This window comes from Trichechus manatus, unplaced genomic scaffold (genome assembly GCF_000243295.1).
Source record: "Trichechus manatus latirostris isolate Lorelei unplaced genomic scaffold, TriManLat1.0 scaffold00005, whole genome shotgun sequence".
NCBI lineage: Eukaryota > Metazoa > Chordata > Mammalia > Sirenia > Trichechidae > Trichechus > Trichechus manatus.
This window is the reverse complement of record NW_004443941.1, coordinates 27,082,883-27,102,522: the sequence shown is the minus strand read 5'-3', so window position 1 is coordinate 27,102,522 and position 19,640 is coordinate 27,082,883. Positions and strand designations below refer to the sequence as shown.

Here is a 19,640-nt window from a genome sequence, read left to right as displayed (position 1 = left end):
TGCCCATCAATGGACGAATGGATAAACAAATTATGGTGTATTAACACAATGGAATACTACGCAATGATAAAGAACAACGATGAAGCTGTGAAACATAACATGGAGGAATCTGGAAGTCATTATGCTGAGTGAATTTAGTTATCTGCAAAAGGACAAATAGTGCATAAGACCACTATTATAAGAACTGAAGAAAAGGTTTAAACACAGAAGAAAACATTCTTTGATCGTTACAAGGGTGGGGAGGGACGGAGAGCGGTATTCACTAACTAGATAGTAGACCAGAATTATCTTAGGTGAAGAGAAGGACAGCACACACTACAGGGGAAGTCAGCACAACTGGACTAAACCAAAGCTAAGAAGTTTCCTGAATACAATGAAACACTTTGAGGGACAGATTAGCAGGGGCTGGGGGCTGGGGACCATGCTTTCAGGGGACATCTAGATCAATTGGTATAACAAAGTTTATTAAGAAAATGTTCTGCATCCTGCTTTGGTGAGTGGTGTCTGGGGTCTTAAAAGCTAGCGAGCAGCCATCTAAGATGCATCAATTGGTCCCAACCCACCTGGAGTAAAGGAGAATAAAGAACACTATAAACACAAGAAAAGTATTAGCCCAAGAGACAGAAAGGGCCACATAAATCAGAGAGTCCATCAACCAGAGATAAGAACTAAATGCTGCCTGGCTACCACCAATGACCGCCTTGACAGGGAACACAGCAGAGAGCCCGTGATACAGCAGGAGAAAAGTGGGGTGCAGAACTCAAGTTCTAGTAAAAAGACCAGACTTAATGGTCTGAGACTGGAGGAACCCCAGAAGTCATGACCCCCGGACTCTCTTTCAACACAGAACTAAAATCATTCCTGAAGCCAACTCTTCACACAAAGATTAGACTGGACTATGAGACATAAAATGATACTCATGAAGAGGGTGCTTCTTAGCTCAAATAGATATATGAGGCTAAATGGGTAGCTCCTGTCCAGAGGTGAGATGAGAAGGCAGAGAGTCAGGAGCTGGCTGAATGGACACGGGAAATTCAGGGTGGAGAGGAGGAGTGTGCTGTCAGAGTACACGGAGAGCAACTAGGGTCACATAACAATGTGTGCATAAATTTTTGTATGAGAGACTAACTTGAACTGTAAACTTTCACTTAAAGTACAACAATAAAAGAAAAAACAAAGTAAGCAAGACGGTGTTGCCACCCTTGCTTCTAAGGAGCATTCTGGCTGTACTCCCTCCAAGACACAGTTGTTTGTTCTTCTGGGAATACTCTTTGCCAAGACCACAACTCGAATCTGTCAATTCTTCTCTGGCCTTGTTCTTCATCGTCCAGCTTTCTTATGCCTATGAGGTGGTTAATGTCAGAGGTACCTTAGTGCTCAAAGTGACATCTTTGCTTTTTAACACTTTAAAGAGGTCTTTTGCAGCCAATCTGTCAAATGCAATACGTCATCTGATTTCTTGGCCTCTGCTTGCACCGGCATTGATTGTTGATCCAGGAATGAAATCCCTGACAACTTCAATTTCTTCGCCATTTATCATAATGTTGTTTATTGGTCCAGTTGTGAGGATTTTTGTTTTATGTTCAGGTGTAATCCATACTGAAGGCTGTAGTCATTTACCTCTTCTGTAAGGGCTTCAAGTCATTTTCACTTTTGGCAAGCAAGGTTGTATCATCTGCATATTGCAGGCTGTCAATGTAGCTTCCTCCAATTTTGACACCTCATTCTTCTTTATATAATCCAGCTTTGGCTAATTTTTTAAAAAATTAATTATTGAATCCAAGACAAAAACAGACCCCTCCAAAAGATTTCCTCATCCTTCAGAATAATCATCTCTATACATATCAGCAAGATATCTATAGCTCAAATCAGCAGCAAGGTATTATCTTTTCTTCCTCCCTGCATTATTAACCAGGGGCTCTTCTTGCATATATGGACTCAATTTTAACATCATCATAATTAACACATAGTGTGATAGGTGTGGAAAGCCTGGTGACGTAGTGGTTACTTGCTACGCCTGCTAACCAAAAGGTCAGCAGTTTGAATCCACCAGGCACTCCTTGAAAACACTATGGGGTGGTTCTACTCCATCCTATAGGGTCGCTATGGGTCGAAATTGACTCGACGGCAACAGGTTTTGGTGATAGGTGTTGGACATAAATTTTGTTTAAAGGTACAGAGGAAGTTGATAAAGATCCAAGAGAGCAGGGATTGTCTATGCTGTTTACTGCTATCCCCAATGGCTAGAATAGTTACTTGTATGTAGGAGATGTCCAATTAATATTTGTTAGTTAAACAGATTCATAAAAATTGAGTAAACAGTATAAGGTAGCACACACTAAGTGCCAAATAACAAGGCAAGTACTGAAAAAAGGAACAATCATTAAAAGCTAGCGGTATACAAAAAGCCTTCACAGAGGAAATAGGCCTTGAGTTAAATTTGAATAAAGAATAATATAAGCCTGCATGGCGGTAGAAAGTTATTATAGAATAGTAAGACTTTTGGGCAGTGACAAACATAAGTAGAATGGCTTATAAACAGTCTAATTATGGAGAGGTGTGAAAGGTACTGTAGGTCAAAAAAAAAAAAAGTCTTGCGCAAATCACTATTTTTAGAAGCCTGAGAAGCAAACTGTATAGAATACTTTGGCCTAGGTAGAGACTAGAGGTAAAAATTAGGAAGGCCCCTACTGCAGTCACCCAGATATGAGGTGATAGGTGTCTGAACCAAGGTAGGAGTAATATTAGGAATTAAATCATTAAAAAATGGATTTAAAACATTACATAGATGTGATGGTTAAGGTTGTGTATCAATTTGGCTGGGCCACGATTCTCAGTGGTTTGGCAGTCGTATGATGTTGTGATCACCTCCATGATAGCGATTTGCTTTGACGGGCCAATGAGTTGAAAGGGAGTTTCCCTGGGCGTGTGGCCTGCATCAAATACAAGCAGATATTCTGGCAAGGCTCTTTGGCTTTTTACTCACGCTGGATCCTGTAGCTGCCTCCTGTTGGTCTGACCTCCAGTTCTTGGGACTTGAGCTTGCAGTTTACCTGCGGTCTTACCTCCCAATCTTGGGATTCATTCATCCTCACACCCTGTGAGAAGAGCCCTGCTCTCTGACCTGCTAATCTTGGGTTCGCCTGCCCCTGCCGCTACATCAATCAGGAAAAGCCTATATCCTGACCCACAGACTTGGGACATTCCAGCCTCTACAACCACATGAGCCATTTCCTTGATATAAATCTCTCTATATGTATATTTATATGCTTTACTGGTTTTGCTATTCTAGAGAACTCAGCCTAAGACAACAGAGTTTATAAAACTTGATGCCTGGACAGGAGAGTGAGCACAAGAGAGCAAAAGGCTGGGTTCTGAACCTTAGTTTATGGAAAGGGGCTAGGAGTGGGGAAGGGTGTCAAGTTGGTTTGGGAGAAGGATTTTAGAAAGGATAGCTAGGTTTCAATTGACGGCAGGTCATCCAGGTGAAGATATTAGCAACAATTAGACATGTAGAATTATACTCTGGGAAGGTATCAGATGTAATTTTCTAAGATGTAATTTTCTAAGTCATCTACGTAAAAGGAATTGATTGGAGTCGGAGTACTTAAGTCAAAAAGTAACTACAGAAAAAAGTATAATCCAGCAGACAGTTATCTGAATAGAGGTGTGGAAACAAGATCACAAGAGGTTGAGAAATAAGTAACCAAAAAAAGACAACAAAGAGGCTGAAAGAGAGAGAGAGAAAGATGAGACTAGCGAAACACTCAAGGTAGTATACATGGTCTGATCTGAGAAAGTGAAATGAAAGAGAAAGAGGGATGGGGTGACAGAACTAATATATAAGAGAGCTGAGAAAAGGGCTTCTTTTATTGTTACTGGTTAGTTGGTTGGCTCTTAAATAGAGAAAACTAAAATGAGATGGCCAAATGCATATTACTATTACCACTGGTATCATGGACTCTGTGTGAGCTGGGATCCTATCTGCCTCTTCTCCACTGTATACCCAGTGCCTACAAGAATCTCAGGTATTCAGTAAGTCCTTGGGCAGTATAAATGATTAATGAGCTCAGGAAAGGTTGGAGGCTTAAGTCCACCCAGAGGTACCCCAGAAGAAAGTCCTGGTGGTCTACTTCCAAAAAACCAGTCATTGAAAACACTATGGAGCACAGTGCTACAGTTCTACTCTGATACACATGCAGTCACCATGGGTTGGAACTGACTAAACGGTTGGGTTTGTGTGTCTGTGCCTAAAAAGGCAGAGTTCAAAGAAGTTTAAATACCACAATATATTGGTAATACAACATATAACCAAACTGGAAAAGCAGAATGCAAAGTAATGATAACTAGATATTTTCTTTAAAATAAGATTTATGTTCATGCAATAAATATTCAATCAGTTATCTATTTAGAAGTAATGAAAAACTTGTGTAAAACTTGAAGACTTGGGCTTTTAGAAAAGAAAAAAATGTTACACAACCCTGCTGACTGTGAAGACTTATTAAGACACGATGCCAAAGGCATTTCCTGGTAGCCAGTGTTTAACGTGGAGCCCTGGAGGCATAGTGGCTTAAGATCTTGGCTGCTAACCAAAAGGTCAGCTGTTCTAATCCACCAGCCGCTCCTTGGAAACCCTATTGAGCAGTTCTACTCTGTCCTATAGGGTTACTGTGAGTCAGAATCGACTCAACAGCACCTAACAACAAAAACAGTGTTCAACACAGAAAGGAAAAAAAGCAATAAATAAAACCTACACTCACAACTAACAAAACTCAAGCACCATTAGCTGCAGCTAACATCATGCTGCAATTGAGAAGCCAGTGGCGGCCCTGAAACGAGCTGTCAGAATGACATGGAAGGGCCCAAGCAATGCTCTCTACAACAGAATGTAGATAATATTTGTTCTAGAAGACTGTCTCCAGTGGAAGTCATAAAACAGAACTAGCTAACAACAGAAGAGACAGATACACTACTCCCTGTACACCAACATATATTGCATATTCACTGCATATAATAACCAAAAAAAAAAAAACACCGCTGCTGTAGAGTCAATTCCAACTCATGGGGACCCTATGGGACAGAGTAGAACTGCCCCACAGAGTTTCCAAGGAGTGCCTGGTAGATTCGAACTGCCAACTTTTGGTTAGCAGCCGTAGCTCTTAACCACGCCACCAGGGTTTCCACATATGATGACAGACACTGTAAATATCAAAAATGTCTTAGACACAGGCCATGCCCTAAAGGACACAATTTAGTAGGGAGACAAGATATACATTTAAAGATACATATTCAATATATATTCAATATCAATGTAACCTAATCAATGATTCGCTCATTTAACAACCATTTATTAAGCGGATACTATGTGCCAGTCATTGTGCTGGACCTTAGGGAACTAAAAACGCCCTCAACATTAGCCATCCAAAACAAAACCAAAACCCGTTGCTGTCGAGTCTATTCCAACTCATAGCGACCCTACATGACAGAGGAGAATTGCCCCATAAGGTTTCCAAGGAGTAGCTGATGGACTCAAGCCAAGTTCTTAACCACTGTGCCACCAGGGCTCCAACATTAGCCATCAGGGAGATACAAATCAAAACCACAATGAGATAGCATTTCACTCTCACTAACATGGCTAAGATTAAAAAGAAAAGAACAAATACTGGTGAGGATGTGGGAAAATTGGAACCCTTACCCACTGCTGGTGGGAATGCAAAATGGCACAGCCATTGTGGAAAACTGTGACAGTTCCTCAAAAAACTAAAAATAGAACTACCATATAACCCAGCAATTCCACTTCCAGATATATACCCAAAAGACTTGAAAGCTGAGACTCAAATACAGACTTGTATACCAATGTTCACTGTAGCACTATTCATAACAGCAAAAAGGTGGGAACAATCTAAATGTCCCTCAACAGATGAATGGATAAGCAAAATGTGGTACATACACACAATGGAATACTACTCAGCCAGTAGGAGAAATGACGTCTTCATACATGCTAAAACATGGATGGCACTGGAAGACACTACGCTGAGTGAAATAATATTACAAAGGACAAATATTGTATGGCCTCACTTATATAACAAGACAAGAAAAGGCAAATGTATAGAGACCAAATCATATTAGTGCTTATCAGGGGCAGGAAGGAGGAGGAAAGAGCGGGCTAACAGTGATGGAAATATCACACTGATTAAGCGTAGGGTTGCACAGCCAATTATTGTAATTGCTGTCATTAAGTTGTACACCTGCAAAAAGTTGAATTAGGAAAAGCTGTGTGACAGATATATTTACAACAACAACAAAAAAAGAGTGGCCGCTGAGCCTGCTTATGTACAACTAAAAAACTCATGGGATTTGGTTTCTTGCTTTGGAGGTTTAGGGTCACAGTTTCATGGAACAATCTAGTTAACTGGCCTAATAACATGTCTAGAGCTTCTTCTGTTCTACCTTAGCTTGATGCACAGTGCCTGGGGTCTTAAAAGCCTGCAAGCGGCTATCCAAGGCACAACAATTGGTCTCTATTTGCCTGGAACAACAGAGGAAGGAGAGTCAGGAATAGGAGGAGGATATGAAATGTGTCAGTAATTGCCTCCATGAACAACTGCCACTTTTGCCATGAGACCAGAACTGGATGGTGTCTGGCTACCATTACTTAACATTTTGATCAAAGAGTCAATAGAGGAATCCTGATCAAAAGTGGGGAAATGCAGACCAGAATTTAAAATTCTCACAGGCTCCAACCTTTCTGATGCCATGGGGGCTGGATGAACCCCTGATTAACTATTGCCCTGAGATAGTCATTAAACCTTAAACCAAAAATACCCCTTCAAGCTCATCTTCTTAAAACCAAACAGTAGTTTAGCTTAACTAGGAAAAAAATGTTTGACTTGAGCATTATGCTCTTTTAAGAACTATCTATGTGGGATCGAACTGACAACAGCCACTCGAAAGATAGATAGAAACCTTAGCGGGGCAGTGAATTTATGTTAATGGGGGAGGAACAACTAGGAAAAGGAGGGTGAAAATGGTTACACAACTAGAAGAATGTAATCAAGGTCAAAAAATTGTACATGCAGAAACTTCTGAATTGGTGTATGTTTTGCTGTGCATATCCTCAATGACAATAAAGTTATAATTAAAAAAAAAAAAAAAACCTCCCTTAAGTGACTCAGTCTAGTGAAGAAACAAATATAAATAGTATGAGATAGGTGGTAGAACAGAGATACAATAGAAGCTCTCGCCACTAATCCCCTCTTAACCAACACTATGGATTAACCAGTACTCTCTAGTTCCTTTTGTAAAACACTGCCCTCAAGTCTACGGCACATTAAATATTCACAGCTAGTAGGTTATTCTTTATAGTTCATTCATACACTTGGATTTCCACAGTAGAGTTGTATAAGTTCACCAAGAGTCCATTGGGTTTTCTCCCAAACCTGTTTATACCAGTTGCATTTGTTACTTTAAATTAAATGTTACATAAACCAATAAAATAATGAGTATGAAAAGAAAGACTAAGTTGAATGCTCTGGAAAGACAAAGACAATTAAGGATATTCCCTTTTTAAAATGCTGTCAAATAAGATGTGGGTGAAACAATTGTAGACTGGGAAAATGTCATAAAAATCTAGAATTTTGCATTCAGTTTGCTTCACTTAAGGAAAGCCAAACAGCACAAGAAAAACCAAACCCAGAAATCATAAACAATGCATTATAATTGTGGCTTATTCAGGAATCACAACACTGAACCTAACGAGCGTTCTAAAAAAAAAAAAAAAGGTAGGTAGGATTAGTATTACATTGACAAATGACCATCCATTTATATATTTTTAACCATAAATAAATTATTTTAACTATCTTTATGGTTTAACTAGGAGCCCTGGTGGTGCAGTGGTTAAGAGCTATGGCTGCTAACCAAAAGGCTAGGAGTTTAAATCCACCAGTCGCTCCTTGGGAACCTTATGGGGCAGTTCTACTCTGTCCTATAGGGTTGCTATGAGTCAGTTTTGGGTTAGGACAGCGTGAAGATCCCTTGTGTCTGGAGGTCAGAGAAGTTTCCCAGAGAGAGAAAACTGAATATTTGAAGATGATTAGAAATTTACCAGGCAGACAAAGGGGAGGAAAACACCCTAATGTAGTACACTGACCCAGAAGCATGAAAGAACATGAATATCCAAATATTTCCTTCCTACTATGTATGCCCAGGTCCATCATTCAAGAGGCAAATTACTTAAACTCTCTCCTCAAATTCCTTATTTATACATTAGAGAATGATTAATAATACCTACCACATACAGTTTTGAAAACATTAAAATAGATAATACATGTAAAGTACTTAGCACTTCCTTGGCACATGGTAAACGCTTTATAAATGAAACTATTTTTATTTCTGGAAGATAAAGAAAGGAGAAAAAACAACAGGTAAAGCGCTGGGTTAAATTACTGGGACCAGGGATACCTTCTTCCCCTACTAACCCTACTCTTTCAAGTTCAGTAAGTGCACTGGCCCAGATCCCCAGACTCCTCCCTGCTCCTTCCTTTTAGCTTTACAGGAATCCACATTCCTCAGGAGCAGGTTTTGGTTTTGCCTGTAATTTAGGCTCCTTTGCTCACTGCTTAATCTTCTTATTTGGGGAGTATAAACAAAAAATTGAGAGCAAGTCCCAAACTGAGCTATAATTTTCCATCAGGTGAAATTGGTATCACCCTTGTGGAATCTGACAGTGTGTTTATTTATCCCAACAAGATATACTGGTATTAGATCCAATTTCTAGCAACATGCAAATGAGTGCCAATGGAACCTGTGTGAAACATTTCTCCTGGCCCTTTCCTTGGATCTCTATAATGCGGTTATGCCAAGAAACTACCTGCCACACCCAAAATACCTATTTCATCCAACCTTATTCATTACTTCCCAAAGCTCACCTTAATTCCAGGGCTCCTACTCCCTTATTTTTCTCCCCTCTTTAACTCCAAACAAAATACCTATTCATTTTTAATTTTCCATACTGTTGCCAGTCAACTCTACAATAAACTTCCCTTTTAACATACAGTATTTTCTAATATTCCATCACCTTGTTCATATTAGGTACTTTTACAATAAAAGTTGAACAGTAGTAAGTCTGCCAAAGAAAGTGATGTTATTTCCTCAAATAACTTTCTGCATAAAAGCAAATACATGGCTGACATATTATTCTGTTTTAACATAGCATATGTAAAATGGAAAAGCTAAGAATAACCTAACAACCAAAGCACTACACAAAACTTGATACATAATCAATAAACACAAAATATATTAAAATATACATATACACAGAATTTAACTAGGTCACCCTCAGAGCAAGCTCAAAAAGCTCCAAATTTGCAGATTTTTTAAAGGGAAATAAACATTTTATTTCAGTATTCCCTACACAAAAATAAAATTATTTAAAAAGCTACAGTTATACATTGCTAACATTTTTATAATTTATTCTTGTTACTATTGTAGAGAATATACACAACAGAACATACACCAATTCAATAATTTCTACATGTACAATTCAGTGGCACCGATTACATTCTTTGAGTAGTGCGACCATTCTCACCCTCCATTTCCCAGTTATTCCTCCCCCATTAACATAAACTATTAACCACCTTTGAGGAACACAAATTGTTAGACTTTCCTACACCTTACCATATAACTGTTTCACTAAATTGTTCTATTTGAAGAAAAACCTGAAATAAGTTGAAAAGCAAAATCTACTTTAAATATGACAGTTATACAATGCACACTTAATCATCTTAATATTATAATTCACTTGGCTCCTTCATTCAGAAGCAGCTACACGGAGTGAGGGACCAATAAAAGGAGATGACATGGTATGCAGACTAAGGCACACGCATGGGCAGCAGGACTCCTAAGTTCTAAACTAAATCTACACCAACTCACAGAATGACCTAAGACAAGTCACTTCATTTCTCTGATCTTAACTGACAAAACAAAAGACAGAACTACTTAAATTCTAAGGTCCCTCTGGAGGTCAAATATTCCCGGTCTACGAATTACTGGGCTGAGGGCTGTGGGGACCATGGTCTCAGAGAACATCTAGCTCAACTCGCATAACATAGTTTATAAAGAAAACGCTCTACATTCTACTTTGGTGAGTAACGTCTGGGGTCTTAAAAACTTGTGAGCGGCCATCTAAGATATTCCACTGGTCTCACCCCTTCAGGAGCAAGGGAAAATAAAGAAAACTAAAGACACAAGGGAAAGATTAGTCCAAAGGACTAACAGACCACAACTACCATGGCCTCCACCAGACAGAGTCCAGTACAACTAGGTGGTGCCCAGCTACCACCCGACTGCTCAGACAGGGGTCACAATAGGGTTCCCGGACACAGCTGGAGAAAAACGTAGAAATCCTAATTCAAAAAAAGACCAGACTTACTGGCCTGACAGAGACTAGAGAAACCCCGAGAGTATGGCCCCCAGATACTCTTTTAGCTCAGTAATGAAGTCACTCCAGAGGTTCACCTTTTTGCCAAAGATTAGACAGACCTATAGGACAAAACGAGACTAAAGGGGCACACTAGCCCAGGGGCAAAGACTACAAGGCAGGAGGGGACAGGAAAGCTGGTAATAGGGAACCCAAGGTTGAGAAGGGAGAGTACTGATATGCCATGGGGTTGTTAACCAATGTCATAAAACAATACATGTACTGTTTAATGAGAAGCTAGCTTGTTCTGTAAACCTTCATCTAAAGTACAATTAAAAGAAAAAAAATATTCTTGGTCTATCAGAATGAATAGGATGTGCGTGTGTGCTGAAGTGAATATCAGATAATACGTCCTTTAGGAGTTAAGAACAAGTTAACTGTGTGTCGTGTCTCTGCTCTGGCTGTCTCTGCTTCCCCCTTCTACCCCTTTCAATTTCTCTCTTTTGTCTCAGGTTTCTCTCTTGAACTCCAAATTTCCTCTATTACTATCTCCAGTCCTCAGTGCTTACAGCTACAGTAAAATATTTTTACAATCCTCTCAAAAGCAACAAATGCTGATAAGATAGTAAGTAATTATCTGGCCAAAATAACGAAAGATGGGAACCCAGTGAGGTAAGGGAACAAGAAAGCCACTTTTGCCCTTAGGGTCTCGGCCAATCAGAACAAATCTGAACTTTTGTTTTGACTGCCTTGCAGAAGCCAAGGGCAAAAATCAAAGACCTGGGCCTATCCAGGGTCTTGTTGTTAGACGCCATCCAGTTGGGATCCAGGGTCTAATAGGTCATATACCCCATATTTAGCTAAGACCCAAAGGGGTATATATCCTCAAGGCAAAGGTGAAGCAAAAGTACATCGGCCCTCAAATGTACTCACAAGTAACATTCACATCAGTTGGGTGGTCCAAAAAACCTCAAGGAATGAATTTGCTTTAAAGTGGTTCTGGATTGACGATGCCCACAGACAACTACAGGAAGCAAATGCAAAACCTTTGTTAAGAAGATAACTTCATTTGAGATCTCAGATTATTCTTATAAAAACTTTTTCAAGGACAGTGAGCAGCACACAAAGATAATCCAGCAAAGAAACAAGTTATCTTAAGCAAGAAACCAGCAGAAACAACAGACCACAGACATGGGCCTGCAAGACCCCAAATACTGCAAGTACAGAGACAGCAACTGCAAAATAACTATACTTACTAGGTCTGAAGAATCTTTTATGACCCTGAAAACACTGACAGAGAACAGGAAACTATAAAAAAGAACCCAGCAGAACTGAAAAGGAACCAAACTGAACCTCAATAATAATGAAAATTAAAAACTCATTGGATGGCATTAACAGATAAGATTCAACACAAGAGAAAATCAATGGACTGGAATACATTGTATTTGTTTGCTAATCGCTCCCTCTTATTTTCATAAGCGTGCTATGCTAATTTTGTACAGCAACATGTAAAAAAAAAAAATTAGCATACCAGCACTTAAGAAAATAACTTGCAGGAGGAGGCAGTAGATGGCAAACACAGAAGGCGTGTGTTATTTGCGTAAAAATATGGTAAATCAGAATAAATTTCCCCGAATGAAGCATAAAGAGACAAAAAAGATGGAAAATACAGAGCAGATAAAGGAGAAGACCTAAGATACATGTAATCAGAGACCCAAAAGGAGAGGAAAAGAGAACGGAATAGAGGAGAAATCTAAAGAGAGAATTTTACAGAACTAACAAGACACCAATCCACATATTCAAGGTCTGTTCAACAAGATCTCAAACAAAATAAAAATAAATCTATATTCTCAACAGTTAATCGTGATGGCTGAACAATATGAACATATTTAATGTCACTGAACTATACATGTGAAGACTGCTGAAATGGCAAATGTTTTGTTACCTATCATTTACCACAATAACAATAACCAAAAAAAAAAAAAAATCTATATTCTGACCAGGGCTTTGAACCATTCATTCTGGTTCAAACCCCTGCTGAGAATTTGCATTTCCACCCCAGATATGCTGAATCAGAATCTACATTTTAACAAGATCCTGAGGTTCTTATGTATAATAAATTTTGAGAACCACTGCTCTACTACTAGTGGTTCTCAGAACTGGTCCCTAACCAACAGCATTAGCATTGCCTGGGAACTTGTTAGAAATGTTTCAACCAGTTCACAGCCCTGATTCTGACACATCATAGTAACACTACAAAATACCAAAAACAAAGAGAAAATCTTAAACGTAGCCAACAAAATAAGATAAAAAGAAACAGAAAACAGTAAAATCTCTACTGCTTTTTTTTCCCACTTTTTAAAAAATTATTTATCTACCCTGTTATTTAAATAAAAAGAAAATGATAAGTATACATCAGTGTGGCTCTGATTACCTACGAAAGTTGTAGGGAACAAATAAGATAATCTATCTGAGAGGGCTTTTAAAAACTCAAAAGGTATCTGGAGGCTTAGGTTTTGTACAAGCTTTGTCACTTAATTCACTGTTGGTCATTTAACCTCTCTCTGGGCCTCATTTTACCTGTAAGAGTTGGAGCTGATTAGTTCCAATTGTCTTTGTTATTTAGTGCTGCTGTAACAGAAATACCACAAGTGGGTGGTTTTAACAAACAGAAATTTTCTTAGCTTAGGATGCTAGAAGTCCGAATTCAGAGCACCAGCTCTAGGGGAAGGCTTTCTCTCTCTGTCAGCTCTGGAGGAAGGTCCTTGTCTCTTCAGCTTCTACTTCTTAGTTCCTTGGACAGCTCCATGTGTCTTAACATCTATCTTACCCCATCTCAGATTCTCTTGCTTGCTTAATCTCTTTTATATCTCAAAAGAGACTGACTCAAACTACACGTGTAAAAATGGCATGGCAGAGGTGTCTGACCTCTTCCTCCAAATTCACAAGGGGGAAGAAGAATCAAGATCAACAGCCCAAGGCTGATTCCTATGAGGCGGAGGTTAGGCATGCCTCCTCTCTCCACCATCTTTACCAATTCTGACACTAATCATCCCTCCACAGCCCTCTCTACATCTCTGCTGGGTTTGATAATTCGTTGCAACAGACACACAGAACTCACAGACCATACTCACAGTTATGTGGTTTATTAGAGAAGTAACAGGTTACAATTCAGGTTCAAGTATGTCCAGGATACAGTTCTTTCATCAGGACAGCTTCTTCTCAGCCATGCCCAGAAGCATGCCTCTCTCTGGGCCTCGGCCCCTTGGCCCGGCCTCTGCCCAGCTCTGGAAAGTGTTACAAAGCTCTTTTAGCTCTGTCAGTAAGTGCCCGGAGGCACTCCACTCTGCCAGTAAGCCTTAGCCAGAAGGCACTCGGCTCTAGATATGTGGGTCAGCAAACCTAGCTCTACCAAGTGCCTGGAGGAACTCTACTGCACCAGCAAGCCTCCTGCCCAAAGGCATGCAAGCTTTCTCACACCATGGGCCAGGACCTCTCCTGCTGGTCTCCTGCTGGTCTCTTGGTTCTCTGCCACTGCTTCTCACCATCTTCGGGGTTACAGCTCTCTCAGTCTCCTGGTTCCAGGAGCTTCTCAGCACAGGGATCCCGGGTCCAAAAGATGTGCTCCACTCCTGGCTCTTCTTCCTTGCTAGTGGTGAAATCCTCTCCTCCCACCTCTGGGATGGCTCATTTCAAGCCTAGCGGATGGCAAAACTGACCAATTCCTTTGTTAGGGTTCCAGAGACCTTATTTGCATGGTCCCACCCCCAAACAGGTGCCATGAACTTTATTTGCATAGTTAGCTAGCCAATCCCCTTGGTGGGCCACAATTACCTTATTTGCATAGTCCTACCCAATCACTTAGGTGGGAGTTACAAGACCATGGCAGAAAGGCCATATAAAATCGATCCATCACACAACACCCTACACTAATCCTGTCTCATTAACATAACAAAGACAAATGGGATTATAACCATAGACACAGAGGCTAGGATTTACAACACATATTTTTTGGGGACACAATTCAATCCATAACACCAAGGTTAATTCTAGCTCAAATATTACTCTCGCATTATAGCTCTCAGTCAGGCACAGGTGACTAAAATTCTAATATTCTACTGACTAAAAATAAAATGCTAGCTTATCATCCGAAAGAACAATAGAAGTGTTAACAAAAACTGTATCCCAAATTCTATAAAAAGCCATCCATATACTGGACACTGATGCAAGTATCGAAATCATCAAATTTATATATGCTGTATGTGTGTATGTATATATACACACATGTACATATATAAACATCCATAATCTATATACATATTTACATATATACATATATGTAAAGCAGAAAGAGCGACCAAAGCAGGGGTTCTCAACCCTTGCTGCATATCAGAAGCACTGGAGAACTCTAAAAAATATTAACGCCAGGGGCCTAATTCCTAAGATTCTGACTTAACTGGTCTGGGGTACAGACAAGAAATGGGTATTTTTAAAAGTTCCCCAATTTTAACATTCATCTAAGGTTAAGAAACACTGAACTAAAGTTACCAATAGTAGGCTATCAGTTAAAACAGTATAACCTTTCCAAAGTATAATTAAAGACTATGAAATTATCAAGGATATAAACAGAATAAAAAGGAGCCCTGGTGGCGTAATGGTTAAGTCCTCGGTTGCTAACCAAAGGGTGGCGGTCTGAATCCACCAAGCGGCTCTGCAGAAGAAACACTTAGCAATGTGCTCCAATAAAGATTTATACCTAGAAAATCCTATAAGGTAGTTCTACTCTGTCACATGGGGTCACTATGAGTCGAAATAGACTTGATCACACACAGCAACATGAATAGAATGAAAAATGAACCTGTTCCCAAAATTATACCATACCACAATGGGCTAACCTGCTCAAGTTAGAAAGTGGTTTAAAAGGGTCAAATAAAATCCAAGATTAGTTTTATAGAGTTGTTAGTAAATATATATAATTTGTTACTCAAGAAGTCAAGCAGTGTTAAAATACATACATTCAGGAGTTTATGTAAGCGCCAAGATAAAAGACACATGCTGCTGGGTGTTGTCAAGTCGATTCCAACTCATAGTGACCCCATGTGACAGGAGAACTGCCCCACAGGGTTTTCTTGGCTATTATCTTTACAGAAGCAGAGTGGAGCAGCTGGCTGGTTTCGACAACCAATCCTTCGGTTAGCAGCCAAGACTTAACCATTGTGTAACTAGGGTTCCTTCAACAGACACACAGCGGGTTAATAAGTATAAGCACATTTAAACAATACAATCAATGTTTTGAAACTGAAGGTACTCCTATTAAACATCCCTTAGTGCCACTGTCAGACCCCCAACATTAGACTTAACGGTCCTAAGATGGTACTTGGATTCTCTAACGTAGAAAAGTTCATGACTACAGTTATGTTTTTCTCTGGGAATAAGGAGATAGAAATGAGAGTACAGATTTAACATCATGCACATGCTACCATTTGTTTATTGAGGACTTACTTTGTGTTATATACCAAGCCTCTGCTAGGCACTTTAAAATGGTATCTCAGGGTAGTTTATTATCCTCATTTTATACACAAGGGAACTGTAAAGCCTTGAAAAGTCAGAATTATTACAAGTATGTATTTCAGGCATAAAATACAATAGCTAGTAAGTTTTAGAGTGAGGACTTAAATCCAGGTTTGTGCCATACTGCTTTTTACTATAATTATGTATAATAGTTGTAATTAAATTGTCATTTTAAGTGCTTCCTTTGTCCACTTCAAGGCTCAGTAAATCTTCTCAACAGTCCTATGAAGCTGCTCAGTCAAAATACTTTTGAGTCATCTTCTGACTCCCCTTTTCTCAAGCCTCACATTCTACCCTTCAGCACATCTTGCTGGTTCTACCTTCAAAAATGAATTCAGAGGCAGAAGCAACGCAGAGACGGGAGTGACCTGAGAATGCAGCCAGCACCATGAGCCTCTTCAACAAGCCCAAGAGTGAGATGACCCCAGAGGAACTGCAGGGAGGAGGAGGAGTTTAACACAGGGCTCCTCTCCATGTTCACACAGTCGATCAAGAGCAGTCGGTCAAGAACAACACCCAAGTTATCATCAACTGTCGCAACAAGAAGCTCCTGGGCCACGTGAAGGCCTCTGAACGGCACTGCAACATGGTGCTGGAGAACGTGAAGGAGTTGTGGACTGAGGTCCCCAAGAGCTGCAAGGGCAAGAAGTCCAAGCCCGTTAACAAGGACCGCTACATTTCCAACATGTTCCTGCGTGGGCACTCAGTCATCATGGTCCTTCGGAACCCACTCATTGCCGGCAAGCAGTGGCCTGTTCTTGCCCCAGAACTGCCTCCTGCCGCCCTGCAAAGACCTGCCCTTGTGTTGGGAATAATAAGGTCCCTATGTTTTTTTCTACTAAAAAAAAATTTCAGAATCCCTTATATTTTGAATATCAAAATCGATGTTCACACATCTCATCACTACCCCTCTAGTCCAAGTCATCATCATCTCACTGTCTGAATTACTAAAATAGCCTCCTAACTGGTTTCCCTGCTTCTTCTATCTTTGTCTCCCTTTCAAGTCTATTTTGAATTCCTTCAAAGGGTTCCTTTTAAAGAGTCACTCTTTTGCTCAAAACATTAATGGATGCCCATCTTGCTGAAGTAAAATCCAAAGTCCTTACAATGTCCAAGACCTGGTATCTCTCTGACATCATTTCCTCTACTCTCCTCTCCTCTGGCCACACTTGCCTCATTGTTATTCCTCAAACTTTCCAAGCATGCTCTCCTGAATGCTCTTTCCTCAGGTATCCTTTTCAAGTCTTTGCTCAAATGTCACCTTATCAGTAAAGCCTTTCTTCCCGACCATCTCAAGCACTCCCTATCTCCCTTATCCTACTTTATCATGGCATTTATTACCATCTAACATTTGATGTATTTGTTTACTTATTACTGTCTGTCTTCTCCCATGGTTTAAGCTTCATGAGGGTAGGGTCTGCTTTATTCATTGTTGTATCTCCAGTGCCTAGATCAGGACCTGGCATGAGAAAGGTTATGAAAAAATTTGTTGAATGAAAATATGAATCAATAATGTCAAAACTCAGATACATGAACACTCCAGTATATAACTTCCATACTACCTGCCAATCACTCAACCATATCACTTTTTTCACACAACTCTAGCATTTTCAGGTAAATCTCTCTCTTTCCCTCTCTCTCTCACACACACACATACAGACTACAAAATCTAGGGCCAATAATTTTTCTTTCTTATTTAAACACTTACTTTCCCGTAAGTCAGTAATTTTCAAACACTGAGCCTTAGCCTCTCATTACCTCGTAGAGCTCTCTCCTTCTGCTATTTTTCCTGTTCACTGTTATTCAATGTTCTTCTCTCTTATGCTATTCTACGAAAATTAAAACCCCAAAATGATAAACACTCTGATTCTTCTGTTTTGTTGATGCTCTACCACTCCAACTAGAGTGTTCCTTTGAGGTCATCTAGCACAATGCTTCACATTCAGAAAATGCTCTCAAATGTTATGGTTAGTATTCCATCTTCATTTCCTAAAGTTCAGTAATACTCTTGATAACTCTTCTTTTCCCATGAATCACCTATTCTCTCTTGTGTGTGGTGGGAAGGGGAGGAAGTAATAATCAAAAGTAAAAAAAAGAGTCTATTAACATTAACCAAGATGGGCAAGGGACAAAGAAATGAAAAAGAAGCTTTAGGCAAAATGTGGCATGTCTCTTACTCCCAAGATCTGAAGGAGGCAGGATGTGATGGCAGGCTGAACCACGCAGATGAGACACTGAATTGCCTTTCACAATTCTGCCCTGGCAATGTGAAAGAGCAGGACTGACAGGTTCCCTGACTGACAGGTTCCAGAAGGGACAAATTAGACTTAATCTTAAAGTTATTTTTGTTGACTTTGATGTTAATGACTTGAGAAGAAATTTAAAAAATAAAATGAAGACATCAACTGATCCATACTTCGCAATTCATTCAACTCTTTTACATCCTATTGTTTATCTAGGAAAATTCCAATGGCAAAAGAAAAATGAAGGGAAATTTTCGAATTTAGTGATGTTGATATTTTACAAAGAAACATTTTCAATTACACTAAGGAGGGGGACTCAGGCCACAGATTCCTGCCAATGCTCCCCCCCAAAATATATAATACTTACTCTGTTTGAAAAATATGACATTTTAAATTTTCTCTGCAGAAGCTTAATTTGGTATTTAAGTAAACTTCTGTTCTTTGAACACAAACCAGAAGACACTGTAAAAGTTGCACCCTAAATATGATGGGCATCATGGGGAAATTACCTGAAGTTTAACATTTGACATAAATAACCCAGAAACATATACATATATATTTTTTTTTTTTTAAATTGACTACAAAAACAAAAAACTCATGCCGTGGAGTCGTGGAGTCAATTCCAACTCATAGTGACCATACAGGACAGAGGAGAACTGCCCCATAGGGTTTCCAAGAAGCAACTGGTGGATTCGAACTGCCAACCTTTTGATTAGCAGCTGAGCTCTTAACCGCTGTGCCATCAGGACTTTTTTTTTTTTTTTTTTAAAGATTGACTCCAGTACAGATAAACTGAAAAGTTTAAACACGGGGAATGGTGAGGAGGGAGAAGAAAGGGTAAGGTGGGTTGGAAGTTCCCTAAATTCTACATGTATGAAGGTAAGTATTGTTTTCTTGTTTATTTTTGACCAAATTAGTCTGACTTATCTCACTCTCCCTAAACTGAAAAATAAATTAAAATTTAAGCAACTACATACAACAATTATTTTCCTCAACGTCAAAGTGAAACCTTGCCTTTAACACTTCCTTGAAGTCTGAAATCCACAAGTTCATTTACAGATTGTATTGCTAATAAAGGTGATAGTATAAGCATTCAAATCTGCTGATTACTTACACTGTCAGACTCATTACTGAGAAAAATAACAAACACTAAAAAACTAAACACTGTAGGGATGAAAAAGTTGTCAAAGAATATAAATATATAACATATAACTGTAGAAACTATAAAATCAGAAAGAATTGTAGAAATGGAGTCACTCTCTTGCTTATTAACTGCTCATATGTCATCTCCTCCGAGAAGTCTTCCCTGACCACCCCATCTAAAACAGCTACTACCCCCATCACATTTTATTTCTGTATCCTGATTATTTTTCCTCATAGTAGTTGCCACTATACGCCATCACCCTCCC

General features: G+C 39.4%; 1 protein-coding gene and 1 pseudogene across 4 annotated transcripts in view; one reads left to right on the top strand and one right to left on the bottom strand.

The window, feature by feature from the left end:
- The window catches only part of STRN (striatin), a 168,438-nt gene that overhangs the window by 146,987 nt on the left and 1,811 nt on the right, over window positions 1-19,640 (bottom strand). The gene's annotated exons all lie outside the window — the stretch shown is intronic.
- LOC105756436 (small nuclear ribonucleoprotein Sm D2 pseudogene) lies at window positions 16,110-17,306 on the top strand (annotated as a pseudogene).